The sequence below is a fragment of the Bos taurus genome, chromosome 20 (genome assembly GCF_002263795.3).
Source record: "Bos taurus isolate L1 Dominette 01449 registration number 42190680 breed Hereford chromosome 20, ARS-UCD2.0, whole genome shotgun sequence".
NCBI classification, from domain to species: Eukaryota; Metazoa; Chordata; class Mammalia; order Artiodactyla; family Bovidae; genus Bos; species Bos taurus.
In genome coordinates this window covers 1,364,276-1,380,251 of record NC_037347.1, presented here as the reverse complement: position 1 = coordinate 1,380,251, position 15,976 = coordinate 1,364,276, and the positions used below count along the sequence as shown (strand labels likewise).

The 15,976-nt window shown below is 40.2% G+C and overlaps 1 long non-coding RNA gene across 1 annotated transcript in view; it reads left to right on the top strand.

The window, feature by feature from the left end:
* The window catches only part of LOC104975179 (uncharacterized), a 108,101-nt gene extending 96,822 nt beyond the window's left edge, over positions 1–11,279 (top strand). The window contains exon 5 of the long non-coding RNA XR_009491903.1: positions 10,094–11,279. This is a non-coding gene — a long non-coding RNA (uncharacterized lncRNA). The remainder of the gene's footprint in view (positions 1–10,093) is intronic.
* Positions 11,280–15,976: the final 4,697 nt, after the last annotated feature.

The window sequence follows — 15,976 nt, the reverse complement described above, 5'->3', positions numbered from 1 at the left end:
AAACCCCATTTGAAAGTCAGAGATTTTCAGGTTTGATAAAAAAAAAAACAACTAGATGTTGTCTACAAAAAAACACAGTTTAAATATATTTATGCATGAGACAGGTGCTCAGGGCTGTTGCACTGGGATGACCCAAAGGGATGGGATGGGAAGGGGGGTGAGGGTGGGGTTCAAGATGGGGAACACATGTAAACCCAAGGCTGATTCATGTCAATGTATGGCAAAAACCACTACAATATTGTAAAGTAATAGCCTCCAATTAAAATAAATAAAAGCTAGAAAAAACTAAATAAATATGAAGGCAAAAAGATTACAGGTAAAAGGTTCGGAAAAATATTATTTGCTGACTCTAATCAAAAACTAATCACAGGGCTTCTCTGGTGGTTTAGTGGTGAAGAATCTACCTTGCAATGCAGGGGATGCAGGTTTGATTCCTGATCAGGGAATGATCAAACCTGATCATTACCAGATCCCACATGCCGTGGAGCAACTAAGCCCACTTACTACAACTAGAAGGCCTGCATGCCACAATTATTGAGTGTGTGTGCTCTGGAGACCTTGCGCCAAAACCGGAATCTGCACGCTACAACAAAAGTTCCCGCATGATGCAATGAGGATCCCACGTTCTGCAACTAAGACCCGAGACAGCCAAATAGATAAATATTTTTTAAAACTAACTGAGTGACTATATTAACTTTAGGCAAAGAAGCATTTAGAGAAAATAGCTCTACCAGAGATAAAATGGTCATTTCCTGGTGATAAAGGGTCCAATTTATTAAGAGGACATAACAACCCTAGATAAATAAAGCCCCTTAATAAGAGGGCTTTATAATACATGAACGGAGAAGGCAATGGCACCCCACTCCAGTACTCTTGCCTGGAAAATCCCATGGATGGAGGAGTCTGGTAGGCTGCAGTCCACGGGGTCGCTAAGAGTCAGACACGACTGAGCGACTTCATTTTCAGTTTTCACTTTCATGCACTGGAGAAGGAAATGGCAACCCACTCCAGTGTTCTTGCCTGGAGAATCCCAGGGACCGGGGAGCCTGGTGGGCTGCCATCTATGGGGTCGCGCAGAGTTGGACACGACTGAAGCGACTTAGCAGCAGCAGTAGCAGCAGCATAATACATGAAGAAAAACTGATAGAACTTAGAAGAGAAAATAAAAAGAAAAACAATTATACTGAGAGAAATAAGTCCATCTCAATGAGCAGACAGAAAGTCAACAACAATGCAGTAGACTTGGACGATCCTACTAACCAACTTGTCCTGACATTTGTAAAATACTCCACCTATTCCACCACCCCTGCAATGGTAAAATGTACATGTTTTTCAAGTGTATCCAGCACATTTATTAAGATATACCATATTCTAGGTTTTAAAACTAGTTTCAGTAAATTTAAAAGCATTAAAGTCAGGCAAAGTATGTTCTGTATCTACAGTGAAATTAAATTATAAATCCGTCCTGGAAAGATGTGTAGAAAGCCTCCAAATATTTAGAAACTAAATAATACTCTTCTGAATAAAAAGAGAAATTAGAAAGTATTTTGAACAGTGTGAAAATGAAAACACACCATATCAACATTTGTGGAATGATACTTAGGAGAAATATAGTGAGAGATGACTGTTCTGGAAAAGAAAAAGGTCTCAAATCAATGCACTCACTTTTTCCATAAGAAATGTGAAAAAAGAAGAGCAAATTAAAAGCAAACTCAGTATAGAAAGGAAGTAATAAAGACTAAAGCAAAAATAAATGAGATATAAAACCAAAAAATGGAGAAAACCAATGAAATAAGAGCTAGTTCTCTTAGATAATTAAAATTGATCAAGTATATCCAAACTGCTGAGGACAGAGAGAGAACACACACATTACCAAAATCAGGAACCATTGAGATAATACCATTACAGATTCACAGATACTAAAAGAATAATAAGGGAGAGATTATGAACAACTTTATGCCTATAAATTGAACAACTTACATACACTGGACAAGTTTTCTTGAAAGATACAAACTACCAAAGCTCATTCAAGAAGAAATAGATAAGCTGAGTAGCTTAAGTCTATTTTAGAAATTGAATTTGTAATTAAAAGTCTATCCACAAAGAAGCCATCAAGACCCAGATGGTTTCACTGGTGAACTTCACCTAATATTTGAGGAAGAAATAATGCCAATTTTATATAAACTCTTCTAGAAAAATGAAGAGGAAGAAATACTTTCCTACTCATTCTTTGGTGCCAACATTATCCTAATTCCAAACCATGACAAAGACATTATAATAAAAGCTGCTACTTGATAATTTTGACTTCATCAACGTTAAAAAAAATCTTCTGTGTTTTGAAATATACTAAGAGAATAAAAACAAGTCACAAACTTGTAGAAAATATTTGCAAAGCATATATATGTATTCAGAGTATATAAAGAATTCTTCTAGCTCAATTATGAGAAAAAAATATCACCCATTTAAAAAATAGGTGAAGATTTGAAATTATATTTCATCAAAGAAAGCACTGAAATCATAAGTATATGAAAATTTGTTCAATATTATTAGTAATTAAAGAAATGAAAATTAAATTCATAATTATTATTAGAATGACTGAAATTAGTAAGAGTAACTTTGCCCTTTGCTGGTGAGGATGTAGAGGAATTAGAATTCTCACACACTCCTGTTGGGTGCATAAAATGGTACTGTCCCTTTAGAAAAAAGATGTGGCACATTGTTGGTACATTAGATGGTGCTTTAAATATACCCCTAACATGTTATCCAGTCATTCAGTTCTTAGGTTTTTACCCAAGAGAAAAGAAAGTATATGCCCATATGAAGTTTTGTAAATGAATGTTCATAACTGCTTTATTTGTAATAGTCCCAAACTGGAAGTAACCCAAAAGTTCATCAATAGGTGACTGGATAAACAAATTGTGATGTATACATACAGTGGAATACTGCTTGGCAATAGATGGGAATAAACAACTGATGCCAGCAACAATATGGATATAATTCAGAAAAATTATGCCAAGTAAAAGAAGCCAAATCAAAACTGAAGTAGTTTGTATGTTTCCATTTATATAAAATTGCTGAAAATGCAAACTAATCTGTAGTGATAGAAAACAGATCAATGGTTGCTGGGGGTGGGGAGTGGGAGCAGGAGACAAAGCAGAATGACAGTGGAGCATGAAGAAATATTTGGGGGTAATGGATATGTGTGTGATAAGTCATTCAGTCATGTCCAGTTCTTTGCAGCCCTAGGGACTGTAGCCCATCAGCCTTCTCTGTCCATGGGGTTATCCCGGCAAGAGTACTGGAGTGAGTTGCCATTTCCTCTCCAAGGGATCTTCCCAACTCAGGGATTGAACCCAAGTCTCCTGCACTTCCTACATTGGCAGGTGGATTCTTTATCACTGTGATAAGATTCTTTATCACCTTACAATAAGAATTTCATGGGTGAAAACTTATCAAATTTTAAGTGTGTAGTTTATTAATTATGTTTAGTTTCTTGTATGTCAATTAAACCTCAACAAAGCAGTTTTCAAATATCCAGTAATCATTTTCTGTATTACCGTGGATGAAATTCTTGTCCCATGTGTAATGAAGAAACTATTAAGGGGCATTACAGTTCTACATGCCTGTTTTCTTACCACATTCACAAAGCAAAATACCCAAGTCATTTTGACTGTAATGTCTAAAATATCTTTAAGAGGTAAAAAGACATTACACCAACTTACATAAGGCTTACAGTATCCAGGGGTAATTTGTGATCTGCATCAGATCTGATTCATAAAGTGTGCCTCTTTTCTATGTGTGGTAGAGGTAACTTGAACATAAAATAGTGAGTAAGGTGGTACACTGCAAAGAGATTTCCATCTTTGCCATTAACTAGCTATGTGACTTAAGACAAATCACTTGCCCTTTCTGTTCCTTTATTCAGCTTCAAAATAAAGTTGTGCTTACTAGATGGTCTCTTGGGCTCTCTCTGGCTCCCTGATTAGGTTTACCTAATCATGCTCTACCATCATACAGAATTTTTTTTTTTTTGGCTCTGTCGAGTCTTAGTTGTAACACACAGGATCTTCATTGAGGCATGCAGGATCTTTCACTGACGGATGTGGGCTTCTCTCTAATTGTGGCATGGGGGCTTATTTGCTCCAAGGCATGTGGAATCTTATTTCCTTGATCAGATATTGAACCCTTTTCTCCTCTTTGCAAGTGGATTTTTAACCACTGGATCACCAGGAAAGTCCCATATGGAAATGTTTTGATGCTGTTTTCCAACACATCAGTTGGATTTTATCCAACTAGTTTTATCAGTTATGTTTCAATAACATGATTGAACATTTAGGTGGATTAACTGCTTACGAGAGCCACCTCCTGGAGCATTGTAGTGCACATGATAGCACATTATGCTCATTATAGCATTAAGGGCTGTGGGGTGTCCTGCAGAGGGCAAAAAAAAAGAATTTTATTTTGTTTTTGTCCTGTTTTCCTGTGTTTTGACCACTGAGTGATATGTTTCACTGCACACCTGATAAATATCTCATGATATGGGGAGTGCTGATGTCACATATTGTCTTCTGGAGCAAGAATTAATGGATGGAGGATGCTCTTAAAGAAGCAGTGTTCTAACCCTCTGAGACAAGGAAATGGAGAAGTTGAAAGGGGTGTGTGTGAGAGTGACCCAGGGTATGGAAAGAGACAGCTGGAGGGTGATGAAAATGAGCAGACGTTTTGCAGTGGGCTGAAGGGGAAGGAGGGGCAAGCGGCTTCCTTTGAGATGTATGTTCTAAGACCCTCAGAGTTGCCTTCATACTCTCCCTACCATCCACTGCTCCTGTGGAGCCACTGAAAGTTGCTTTCTGCACATCCATCCGTCTGCATATTCTGCCTGGCTTTGGATCACTCGGATTGGATTATTACAATACCAGATGGGAGTCCTACTATTGCCTTGGCTCAGTATCTCCTATTGTGTACAGAAGAAGGAGGTTTGATAGGGGAGCTTCAATGGTTACAAAGTTCCTCTGAGGCTGGACTTCTCTCCCCATCCAGGGCCCAGCTCTATGATATTTGAGGGAGTTCAGATCATTTTGATCATTTTCACCAATGAAACTAGCTTTTTTGCTCTTCTCTGTACATAAATTTACAAATATTTAAACGATAACACACTACTTAAAATTTGAGGGGAAAAAAAGAGAACTGACCTTTACTGCCTGAGATAACGACTGTCATCTTGATGACCATCTACCATTTGTTGTTTTATATATATCTATATTTGCATAAATGGGATCATAATTTGTGGTAGGTAGAGCCCTCAAAAATGTCCACATCCTAATCTCCAAAACCTGTGAAATGTTAGGTTACATGACAAATGGGAATGAAAGAAGCAGATAGAACTAAGGTTATTAATCATCTGACCTTAAAATGGGAAGATAATTTTAAATTATTCAGGCGGGCCCAATGTAGTCACCAGCATCCTTCAGTGTGTACATTGAGTCACTGTCAGTGTCAAAGTGATATGATGTGAAAAAGACTCCACGGAGTCATTGCTGGCTTTGGGGATAGAGAAGGGGGACACCAGCCGAGGAATGTGGGTAGCTCCTAAAAACTGGAAAAGCATGTAAGTAAAAGTTATTATGCAAAAACATTATTATACAAAAAGCAGAAATTGTTATGAAAGATACTTGCCTCCCTTCTTTGTCTGTACTTCCTCACCCCACATAAACAGTTTTAATGACCTGATATGTATTTTTTCATGCACTTTCACGCTTATTCAGTCACACACACACAAATGATTTTAAAATTATTTTGTATAAATGGAAGCACAATTCCCATTTAAGAGCATCACACTTAAATTTCTCAATTTTTTTTTTACAGTTGAATGTGGCTTCAGGTGACATAATTGGGACAGAAGTAAATACATTATAGACAAAATTGACAGGTGACATAGGAATCTGAATCCAAGAAAAGTAAGTCGGAGAGCTTTCAGATTTTCAGGGTCATTCCCCCTTGAGTTTCTGAGGTTTCCTAAAATAGGAGTGGAATTTAGGACAACGTGAGGTACTTATGATACACCATTAAAAGAGGAAAAACAAGATACAGACAAGTAACATGAATTGCTTGATTTGTCTCATACATTTAACTTTTAACATAAGTTGAGGCCAGAAACTTATACTAAAGACCCTTTTGCCCCATGGCATACTCACTGATAGGCTAGTAATCTTCAGAGGTTGCAGGCCCACCTTTGGGCAGAAATGCCCTGCAGGTGCTCATGTTCTTACAGTTCTACTGGGACGGTGGTTCTGGCTGTTGTCTTTTCTGTCCCTTCCTGCTGGACAAGTCTTAGTCCTCCCTCTGGCATAAGACTGGATGGCATTTTGAGTCAAGCTGTCTCTTGGAAGCTTAAGCTGTTATGAGAGACTGGGGGTGGGGGTGGGAGTGGGACAGTTGGCATTCAGCTGAGTGGGAAAATGAGGAACAGCTTGCCAGCTGCAAGGAGAGTGTTTGCGAAGTATGTGAAAGATAAAAGAAAAATTGTGAAAAGCCTATGTGTGTTTGCATAACTATGTCCATATAGCCTTCAGTTTATTTATTTAAAGTGTTTTGTTCTTTAACAATCAGACTCTTCTGTCTTCTGAATGTTTCTAAAACCCATGCTCCCTTCCTTGAGATCATCCTCCTACCCAAGCCTAGAGAAGAGACAAGGCCTGGGAGCCCCAAACCCTCCACAGATGAGGTGGGACCCTGTGTGTGCTAGGAGGTGGAGCAGGTGACCTCTTTCTCTCTGAGGCCTCCATCAAGTAATTTAAAACCTGTCAATGCTTACGCTACCTCTGTGTCCGTGAAGGATTCCTTGACTTTTTCCCATCTATGCACCTTAGGTGGGTAATTTAAGCTATTGTGTAGGTTGGTCCCAGTGACTTGCTCATTTCACACTCACCTCAACTACCAGTCCTAACGATGAAACAGACACTGTTTATTGAGCTCTTATTATGTCTTAGACTGTGGAATCAGACTCCTTGACTTAAAATACTAGCCCTTCCACCTCCTAACTTGGAGGTGTCCCTTAAATGCTTTGGGCTTCAGATTTCTCACCTGGAGAATGGGGCTGAAAAGTAGTGCCCAATCCCATAGAGATGTTCAGAGCAGTTGATGGAGATAATAAATGGAAAGAGTGTAAAATAGCACCTAGCATGCAGCAAACACTCAACACATGTTAGCTATTGCTATTAATCCTCTTAACCTTCTTGAGAAGAGGGTATATTACCTGCAGTATTTATAAATGAAGAAACAATTTCAGGGAATAAGATAATAACTGGTTCTGGATCACACAAGAGCTGAGAAGTGGAACCAGAATTCATACTCGTCCCTTCTAATGGCAAAGCTGGATCATGTTAAAGGGGCACTTCCTTACAAAGTTCATGAGTATTTGGGAAGGCAAATTCTTGCCTGTACGACCGAACAAATGCCTCAGAACCTATTTCCTCATTCATGTGAAGTAGATAGAAGTGGATGATAGTATTCTTGCGTAACAGTTGTTATCATGGTTAGATAAGATAATGTAGTGGAAGCAGTAAGCATTCATTTTTTTAGCCTCCTTTCTTACTTTTCATTGGAAGCAGAACACAGGATAATGGAAGAGGTAGATTTCCTACCTAAGAGCGTGTTCTTAAATGATAAATTCTTCTTGGTTATTTCATGTTGTAGATCATCTGTGTTCCCATAACGCTGGAGAATCAGTGGCTGATCATTCAGTATTTTCTTTACCCAAACTGTCTCCTTCCTTGTTTGGAAGGGCATGAGGTGTGTGTACAGCAGTGGGTGGTACAGGGTGGTGATGAGCACTGGAGAAGGATTCAGAACGTTGACACCGTAGCCTGGCTGTGCTGTCACCCAGTGTGTGTGGCCTTGTCAATCACTGAATGTCCTTGGGATCCCATTTCCTCATTTTAAAATGTAGGCAGCAATGTGTTGTCTGATGTCCTCACATGGTTATCGTTCAGGACACACAAGCAATGAAGGAAAAGTAGAATCAAGCTGAGTAACGTGCTTATAAAAACCCAGAGAATTTTATTGATGTCAGACTCAACTTGACTGCTGTTTTTGGGTACTTCCCTGCTTGTCACCAGAGAAGGCAATGGCAACCCACTCTAGTACTCTTGCCTAGAAAATCCCATGGACGGAGGAGCTTGGTAGGCTGCAGTCCATGGGGTCACTAAGAGCAACCGGACTGAGTGACTAAGCGACTTCACTTTCACTTTTCATTTTCATACATTGGAGAAGGAAATAGCAACCCACTCCAGTGTTCTTGCCTGGAGAATCCTAGGGACGGGGGAGCCTATTGGGCTGCCGTCTATGGGGTCACACAGAGTCAGACACTACTAAAGTGATTTAGTAGCAGCAGCAGCAGCAGCTGCTGCTTGTCACTGAGAAGGCACCATGGAGGGCTGGACTTGGCGTCTACACATCACAGTTCAAAACTTAGCTCTAGGACCTTTGCATGTCCCATCAGGTCCTTTTCTGTGAAACTGGAACCATTACCCCTGTCCTGCCTACTGAAAGATTTGTCATGATGATCAGGTGAGATCATGGATGTGAAAGCATTTTACAAACTGTGGAATATCATGTGAACTGTCTAGCACCCTGAACAGGGAGTCATTGTATGCATTTATGTTATTTGAACTAGAAAGCCTCTGGTTTTTCTTCTTACCCTGAGAACTTTATAGAACCGTTTCCATTTCCTACTCTCTCAGTTTCTAAATGACTTCCATCCCCAGTTTCAAGATGGCACACCTTTCATCTGGCTTTGTTTGTCTTGAGCAGATGGCCAAAGGCAAGTTGACTGGTGACATCCAAATTGACCAGGTTACTGGTGGTCTCAGACCATTGGATGCTCAGCCAGGGACAGTCAAAGGTGAACAAAGCAAGGAAAACTTAAGATAATAACAACCTGATTCCAAGGCTGCAGGATAGGTTTTTCTGTCCAGAAATGATAGTTAAAATATTTAACAAACTGTAGGCAGAAAGAGGCTTCCCTGGTGACTCAGACGGTAAAGAATCCACCTGCAGTGGAGGAGACATGGGTTCTATCCCTGGGTTGGGAAGATCCCCTGGAGAAGGGATTGCTACCCATTCTAGTATTCTTGCCTGGAGAATTTAATGGACAGAGGAGCTGGTGGGCTAAATTCATGGGGTCACAAAGAGTCAAACACAACTTTGTGACTAACACTAATAGGCAGGAAGATCGGGCAGTGCCACCTCAGTAATGGAGTGGGTCCCAAGAGCCCTCTGCAGTATCAAGTTTGCCCTTTGGTTGCTAGGTGGTGTGGAGGTCTCCATCATAGGAAGTGTGACAGTGGAGCACTCAGGAGGCTGGGAGCAATGGGTATTAACCAACTGGTTTGCAAGTCTTTCAGTAATTTCAGTGTAATGTGAATATTTCAGTGCTGCCTTAACTGAGACTATCAGCTTCTTCCCCAGGTATAACAAACATGAACTTTATATTTAGAATCTCTAAAGGGTTGGGCGATGTGTCTGGAACTGCTTCCTTCTTTTCCTCCTCCTTCATTTTTCTCCCTCTCCCCTCATATTCATCTCCATCTCCTCTTCTACCTCTCTCATTCTTCCCCTTCTTCATAGCTACTTTTAATATAGTATGAAAGAAAAGCCAAAACATATGGAAAAAAGATGAGCACATTCCTGCACATTTGAAATCCCAGACAGACTTTAGCCCTCTCCCTTCTAAGTCATTACGTTGAACCAATTTAACTCTCCTTAGCCTTAAAAAAAAAAAAAAAACAAACCAACAAACTGTTTATAATTCAGCCACAGGGTTAAGTAAACAATTGATTCAAACAGGAACAAGACCCCTCCTTTTCTCCCCTGGCTTTCCTCTTAGGGCAGGACTTGAAGGTTTTGTGTCTAGAAGGGGATTGTAGCTGCCACAAAGAATAAGGGGACCCAAAGAGATGATTAATTAGGTCTAGTGTCTAGGCCAGGATGCAGTCAAGAACAGTCATGGAGAAATTCAAACACATTTACATGAAATAAGTTGCATTTAAAACTACTTTTGTTAACCCAAGCTGTCTGTTGTTGTTTTTTCTAGATGAAAGTATCTGAGATTTAAAAGGCCACCTAAAGAAATTCCAGAGTGTGGCACCTGAACTGGTCTGTTTGAACCCCTGCTCTGCTAGTTAACTGGCTTTGTGAACTTGGCAAATAGCTTAACCCCTGTTTCTCAGTTTTCTCATGTGTAAAATGTGAAAGAGAAAATAGTTTCTATCTCCAGTTGGGTGTGAAGATTATTTCTGGGTGGTTTTTTTTTTTTTTTTTTGGCCACACCTCACAGCATGTGGAATCTTAGTTCTCCAACCAGGGATTGAACACAAGTCCCTATGTTGAAAGTGCATAGTCTTCACCACTGGATCGCCAGGGAAGTCCCTGATATGAAGATTAAATGAGATCATTCGTGTTTAGAGCATTGGATTTACATTTAGTAATTGCTCAATAAATACTTGTATTAGTAAGATTCTCCAGGTAAACAGAACAAAAAGGATGTGTGCGTGTGTGTTTAGTGAGAGAGGGAGAAAGATGATGGAGACTGAGAAGTCCCATAAGCTGCCATCTCAGGCTGGAGACCCAGAAAACCAGACGTGTAATTCCAATCTGAGTCTGAAGCCCTAAGAACCAGGGGAGCTGATGGTGTAAATCCCGGTCCAAGGACAAGACAAGACTAATACCACAGCTCAGTCACACAGTGTCACTTCCACTGAATTATATTCATCAAATTAGCCATAATGTCTTGCTCAACCCAAGGGAGGGAAAATAGATTCTACTTCTTGATGGGGAGTGGCAAGGTTCTGGAAGAACACATGGGACCTGAGATTGCTAAAGCCATGTTTGGAACTCTTGACCTTCCATGGTTTATAAGCTCTGAAGTTCCTGGGATGGGAGAGACCATCACATAACTTAACAACTTCTAGATAAACTACTAATTGAAGTGACTCTGGGGGCTGTTGGGTTGGTGGTTCAAGTGTGGCCCTGTTCTTTTAATGTTTCTCCCAGTTGGTTTTCTCTGGCAAGAAAGTGAAGACGTATAGCAGAGAATCTTTTCTTATGTTCCCCATCTTGCTCCAGACTACAAAATTTCCACAATAAATTCTGACCTTAAAAGTTAAAGGATTCAACTGAGCACATCTGCCTTTTTGATTAAAGTGTATTGATCCCCCTGACTCCCAACATTTGGATCCCAAGGTCCTGCCAGGTTGCTGACATGGAGCAACTTGTTTCCTTCTTACAGGGAAGGAGCTCAAACTTGGAACCTGAACTAATATCCCAAGTTCAAAAGCAGTTGACCTTCTTGCAGGAGAGTTGCATATAAGAAATATTCATATTCATCTCTACCCATTTATGTCTCTATCCAGAGACATTCTATATAAATATTTTAACCTGTGATGATGAAGACATGTTCTATTTTTCTTTGCCACAATAATAAAAGATTCTGTCACAGGGGTCAGTTCATGGATGTATTTTACTAACTTTGGTAACTAGATAGATTAGATTGGAAACTAAAAATTATTTTAAGTGTATTTGAATGAGATATTTCACTCTTTCTTTCTTGTTCTTTAATCACTTTCTTCAGGGTTCACTCCATCTTTAGAGAAGTCAGGAAATGTAATGTAGTCATAGCTGTGGTTGTGGTGGCAGATCATGTTGTGAGTAGGAGTGGAGAGGATGCTTTCCCCTTCTCGGGGTTGTACATCTTGTCTAGAATATTGGACTGTGGCTTCCTGTTGTCAGTCCATTGTTATTGCCATTGATGTGCTCACTGTCCAGGCTGAAGGGGGGAAACTCTTCCCAAGGCAAGAGCTGGAGTGTAAGAGATTGAGTGGAAACCTAAGAGCCCTCTTAAGGCCTTAGACCAGAGCTTTCACTGTCACTTTTACTGAATTCTTTTATTTAAGCACTTCTCAATGCCAAACTTAGATTCAAAGGCAAAGAGGTGCTCTCTTCCCACAGTAAGGCATGGCTTGGGTGTGAATGTAGAAAGGGGTGAATAACAGAGGCCAAGAATTCAATCAGTCACAGTTTCCCTTCCCTATTTTTTCCTTTCACTATAATTTATTTGTTGAAGAAGCCAAATAATTTGTCCTGTGGAATTTCCCACATCCTGGATTTTTCTGATTGCATGCCTGTAGTAGCATTTGACATGTTTCTATGTTCTTTGCATTTCCTTAAATTGGTATTTAGCTCTAGAAGTTTGATCTAGTGTGACTTTTTACAAGGATCTTTTACAGGTAGTGATGTGTTGTTTTATCAGGAGGAATAAACATCCTTTTGTCTCTCTTTTTATGTTGTTGCATATGTGCATGCCTAGTCGTGTCTTGACTCTTTGCAACCCCATGAACGAAGAGTTGGACACAACTGAAGTGACTTAGCAGCAGCAGCAGTAGCCTCTTTGAGCTGACTTTTGACCTTCTGACTTGACTTGCATAGTCTTTGACAGTGCCCTTGCTTTCAGGCATGATAAGACATTCTAGGGTCATCTTGTATATTTTATGCCTATATTTTGTAGCTGTTATTCTGTAGGTTCCCAAGTAAATCAACTGCATTTAGGTGCTAAATTGAAGGTAGGTCTCAGACTGTTTGGAATAGTGCTTACACTAATCTGCTGAGAGGTAGGCAGAGGGAAATGAGGAACGGCATTTGATGGATAAGATTGTGCTTGTTGACTGGGCTCTCATGAAGAATGTTGGAGGTCCATATTGAGAATAGTCTGTGGATTTCAAGCCTCTGACGTTCCTGTTTTCCCCTTTATTGGTCTAATTCCCCACAGATCTATGACCCAGTGTTCTCTGGGAGCCTTTGGTCAGGCCATTAAGTTTGCATTAACAGTAATTAATAAGCATAATGGATTCATCTAGGACAAGGCTTTCTCTGGAAAACAAAACACAGCCTTTCGGACCTGGGGCACAGCTTCATGTTTTAGCTGTCTGCCTGCTTATTCAGATAACCATTTACAGATCAGTCCCACAGTCTTGGGTTTTGAACAGCTGGTAGCAATTTTCCTGCACTAAATGGCTGCTAATTATCCTATACACCACACTTAATTCATGCCTTGTTGGCTGAGTTGTGAGTTCACCTACTCATTGTAATTACTCCTTACCCTCATCCTTTTTTTTTTTTTTTTTTTTTACCATTCCCTTCTCTCTTCCCTGCATTGCACTTCCAGCACCACAGTACAGAGAGAGAGATCCAGTTGAACAGAAGTTTCATAATACCTCAAGTTTCGGTTGATCAGGTAATGAACTCTGGTTCTCTGCAGCAGGCTACCAAATGTTGAGAAAATGAAAGCTCCCAGGAGGAATTGTCATCCTAGCATTATGCTGAGCTAAAAAGTATCACAACCAGGAGGCTGACACCCTGACATATAGTAGCAATTCTTTCGCTCTCAGACCATGTGCCTTTGATTATATCATTTAATTTAATGTCTCAGTTTTTTTCACCTCTAGAATAGGGATAGTAGCTCTTTCCCTGGCCACTTCACAGTCTAAAGTGGAGTTTGTGTGTTAGTGCTGGTGGTGGTTTAGTCACTAAGTCAGGTCCAACTCTTGTGACCCTATGGACTGTGGCCCACCAGGATCCTCTGTCCATGGGATTTCCCAGGTAAGAATACTGGAGTGGATTGCCATTTCCTACTCTAGGGGATCTTCCTGACCCAGGGATCAAACCCATGTCTCCTGCAGTGCAGGTGAGCATACTGGTGATGACCTATGAAGTATTAAAGCTGACAGTTTAAGTTTCGTGTAATATTACTGCATCCTCACAGTAAATAGTAAGGGGAAGAAACTCTTCCAGGTATGTGAATAATAATTTGTAATTTTAAAGACTTTTCCCATGCATTATCCTACTGAGTCCTCATAACAAATGCTGAGATGGATTAGACAACATGAATTATCCCTGTAATGAGTTGAATTGTGTCCCTGCAGAAGATATGTTGAAGTCCTAACCAGCAGCACCTCAGAGTGTGAACTTCTTTGGAAATAGGATTGTTGCAGATGTAATTAGTTAAGATGAGCTCATACCATAGCGGGTGGATCCTTAATCCATGACTGGTGTCCTTACAAAAAGAGGAAAAAGAAAACACAGAGAGAATGCCATGTAACAACAGAGCCAGAGATTGGAGTGATGCAGCTATAAGCCAAGCCAAGAAATAGCCAGATCTGACAGCCACCACCAGAAGCTAGGAAGAGGCAAGGATGAATTCTCCCCTGCAGACTTCAGTTGGAACATGGACCTACTGTCATCCTAGTGTTGGACTTCTGTCTTCCAGAATTGAGAGAGAAAAATTTCTGTCATTTTGAGCCACCTAGTTTGTCATACTTTGTTATGGAAACCTTGGAAAACTAGTATAGCCCCATATTGCTGATTAGTACTCTGAGATTCAAAAAAAAATCTAAACAGCATGTATCTGCCAAGTGCCTGCTAAGTACCAGGTAATCTTTTAGGTCCTGGTTGTATAGTTCTAAACAAAACAAAGTTAAAATTATGCTCTAGGATGCATAGCTTATAAAAGGTAAATACTATGATGAGACCCAAGTTTCCAGGCTTCCAGATCAGTGTTTCTCTTTTGGTTTGTTTCAGTTACATTCTCCAAAGTAAAGAGTGACTCTAATATCGGCAATGCTTATACTGCCTGTGAATGTGCCTGGGCATTTTACTTATTCTCTAGGGAGCTTAAGGTTGCCTCTTTACTAGCAAGCCTATACTTCCTAAGAACACATTACATGTATTACTGCAATCCTTTCTAGCCCTGAGGCTGGATACTTTTCTTTTTTACTTGGCTCTGAATTTGAAAATAATCTGATGAAAGAATAGCTGCTTATGATCAAGTATTTCTGAAGACAGGAGGGAAAGGGGAATTCCAGATTACCACAGCATTTCTAGTTGTGGAATTGGGTTTTTAAAACTGTGTGAATGGTTGAGAGTCACTGTTTAAAGGACTTGTGCAGAAAAGTTGCTCTGGGGCACCTGAACTCCGTATTCTACGTATAGGGAGGAACAGAAGGAAACAGATTGGACCTGACTATAGCCCTGCTGCACAGAGAACAAAATCTTCAGCTCCTCAGCTCCTTGGTGATAGGGCTAAGGGACTTGGTGCTTTCATCACTTAAGGGAAAGAAAAGGTAAAATAAGTGTGTATGGGAACCTTACTCTTTAAATAAAACCAACCATGGCAATAGCCTTGAAAGACTCTTTTCAAGACCTTGTTTCCCTCCCACCTTGACACTTTAATGGGGTCGGCAGCTTGAGCTTCATTGTAATGGAAACCAGAAGACAGTCTCCAAAAGTATGAAAGGCTACAATGGAGGCCCAACAGCCTTTGTGTCTAAAAGTATCAGCTCTGTCCTCAGCAAATGGCAATGTTGCCTGACAGGCAATTACTGCTGTTCCTAATTGCTTCCATCAAACCCGGCTGTTCAAAATACCTAGAGCCCCATACCAAGTCATGCCTCAGCCAACACTGTTTTTTTGGCTTTGGTTAATGCTTTATTTTTGGCATGCTGGTTTCTGTCTGGCAATCAAGTTCATTCTGACCTGTTAAACTTTCCAAAGACCCTCTCTGATCAAAGCCAGGAGACAATTAGGTTCTGTCTTAAGTTGAAGGCTGGCAAAGCAAAGTGTCTCCTGTTCAACTTGTCAGTACAAGGGGGAGAAGATGAATACTCGACTTAGAGGACTCTGCCCACAGATATACAGTCCATGGTAGATCTGCCTGATGGTGGCATTTTGTTGAACATGTAGAAATCAATATTTGTGTGGGAAACTCTGAGCATCCATGAAAAAGGATGAATAAATTTACATTTTGAAGTGTGTTAGTTCTGATAGCTTGCTGTATAGGAAGCATAATTCTTCTTAACCTAAAAGGTTTCCAACATGATGAAATTAGAATTCTTGATAGTCCCCTCCACCTAAGTAAGTGTAGTAA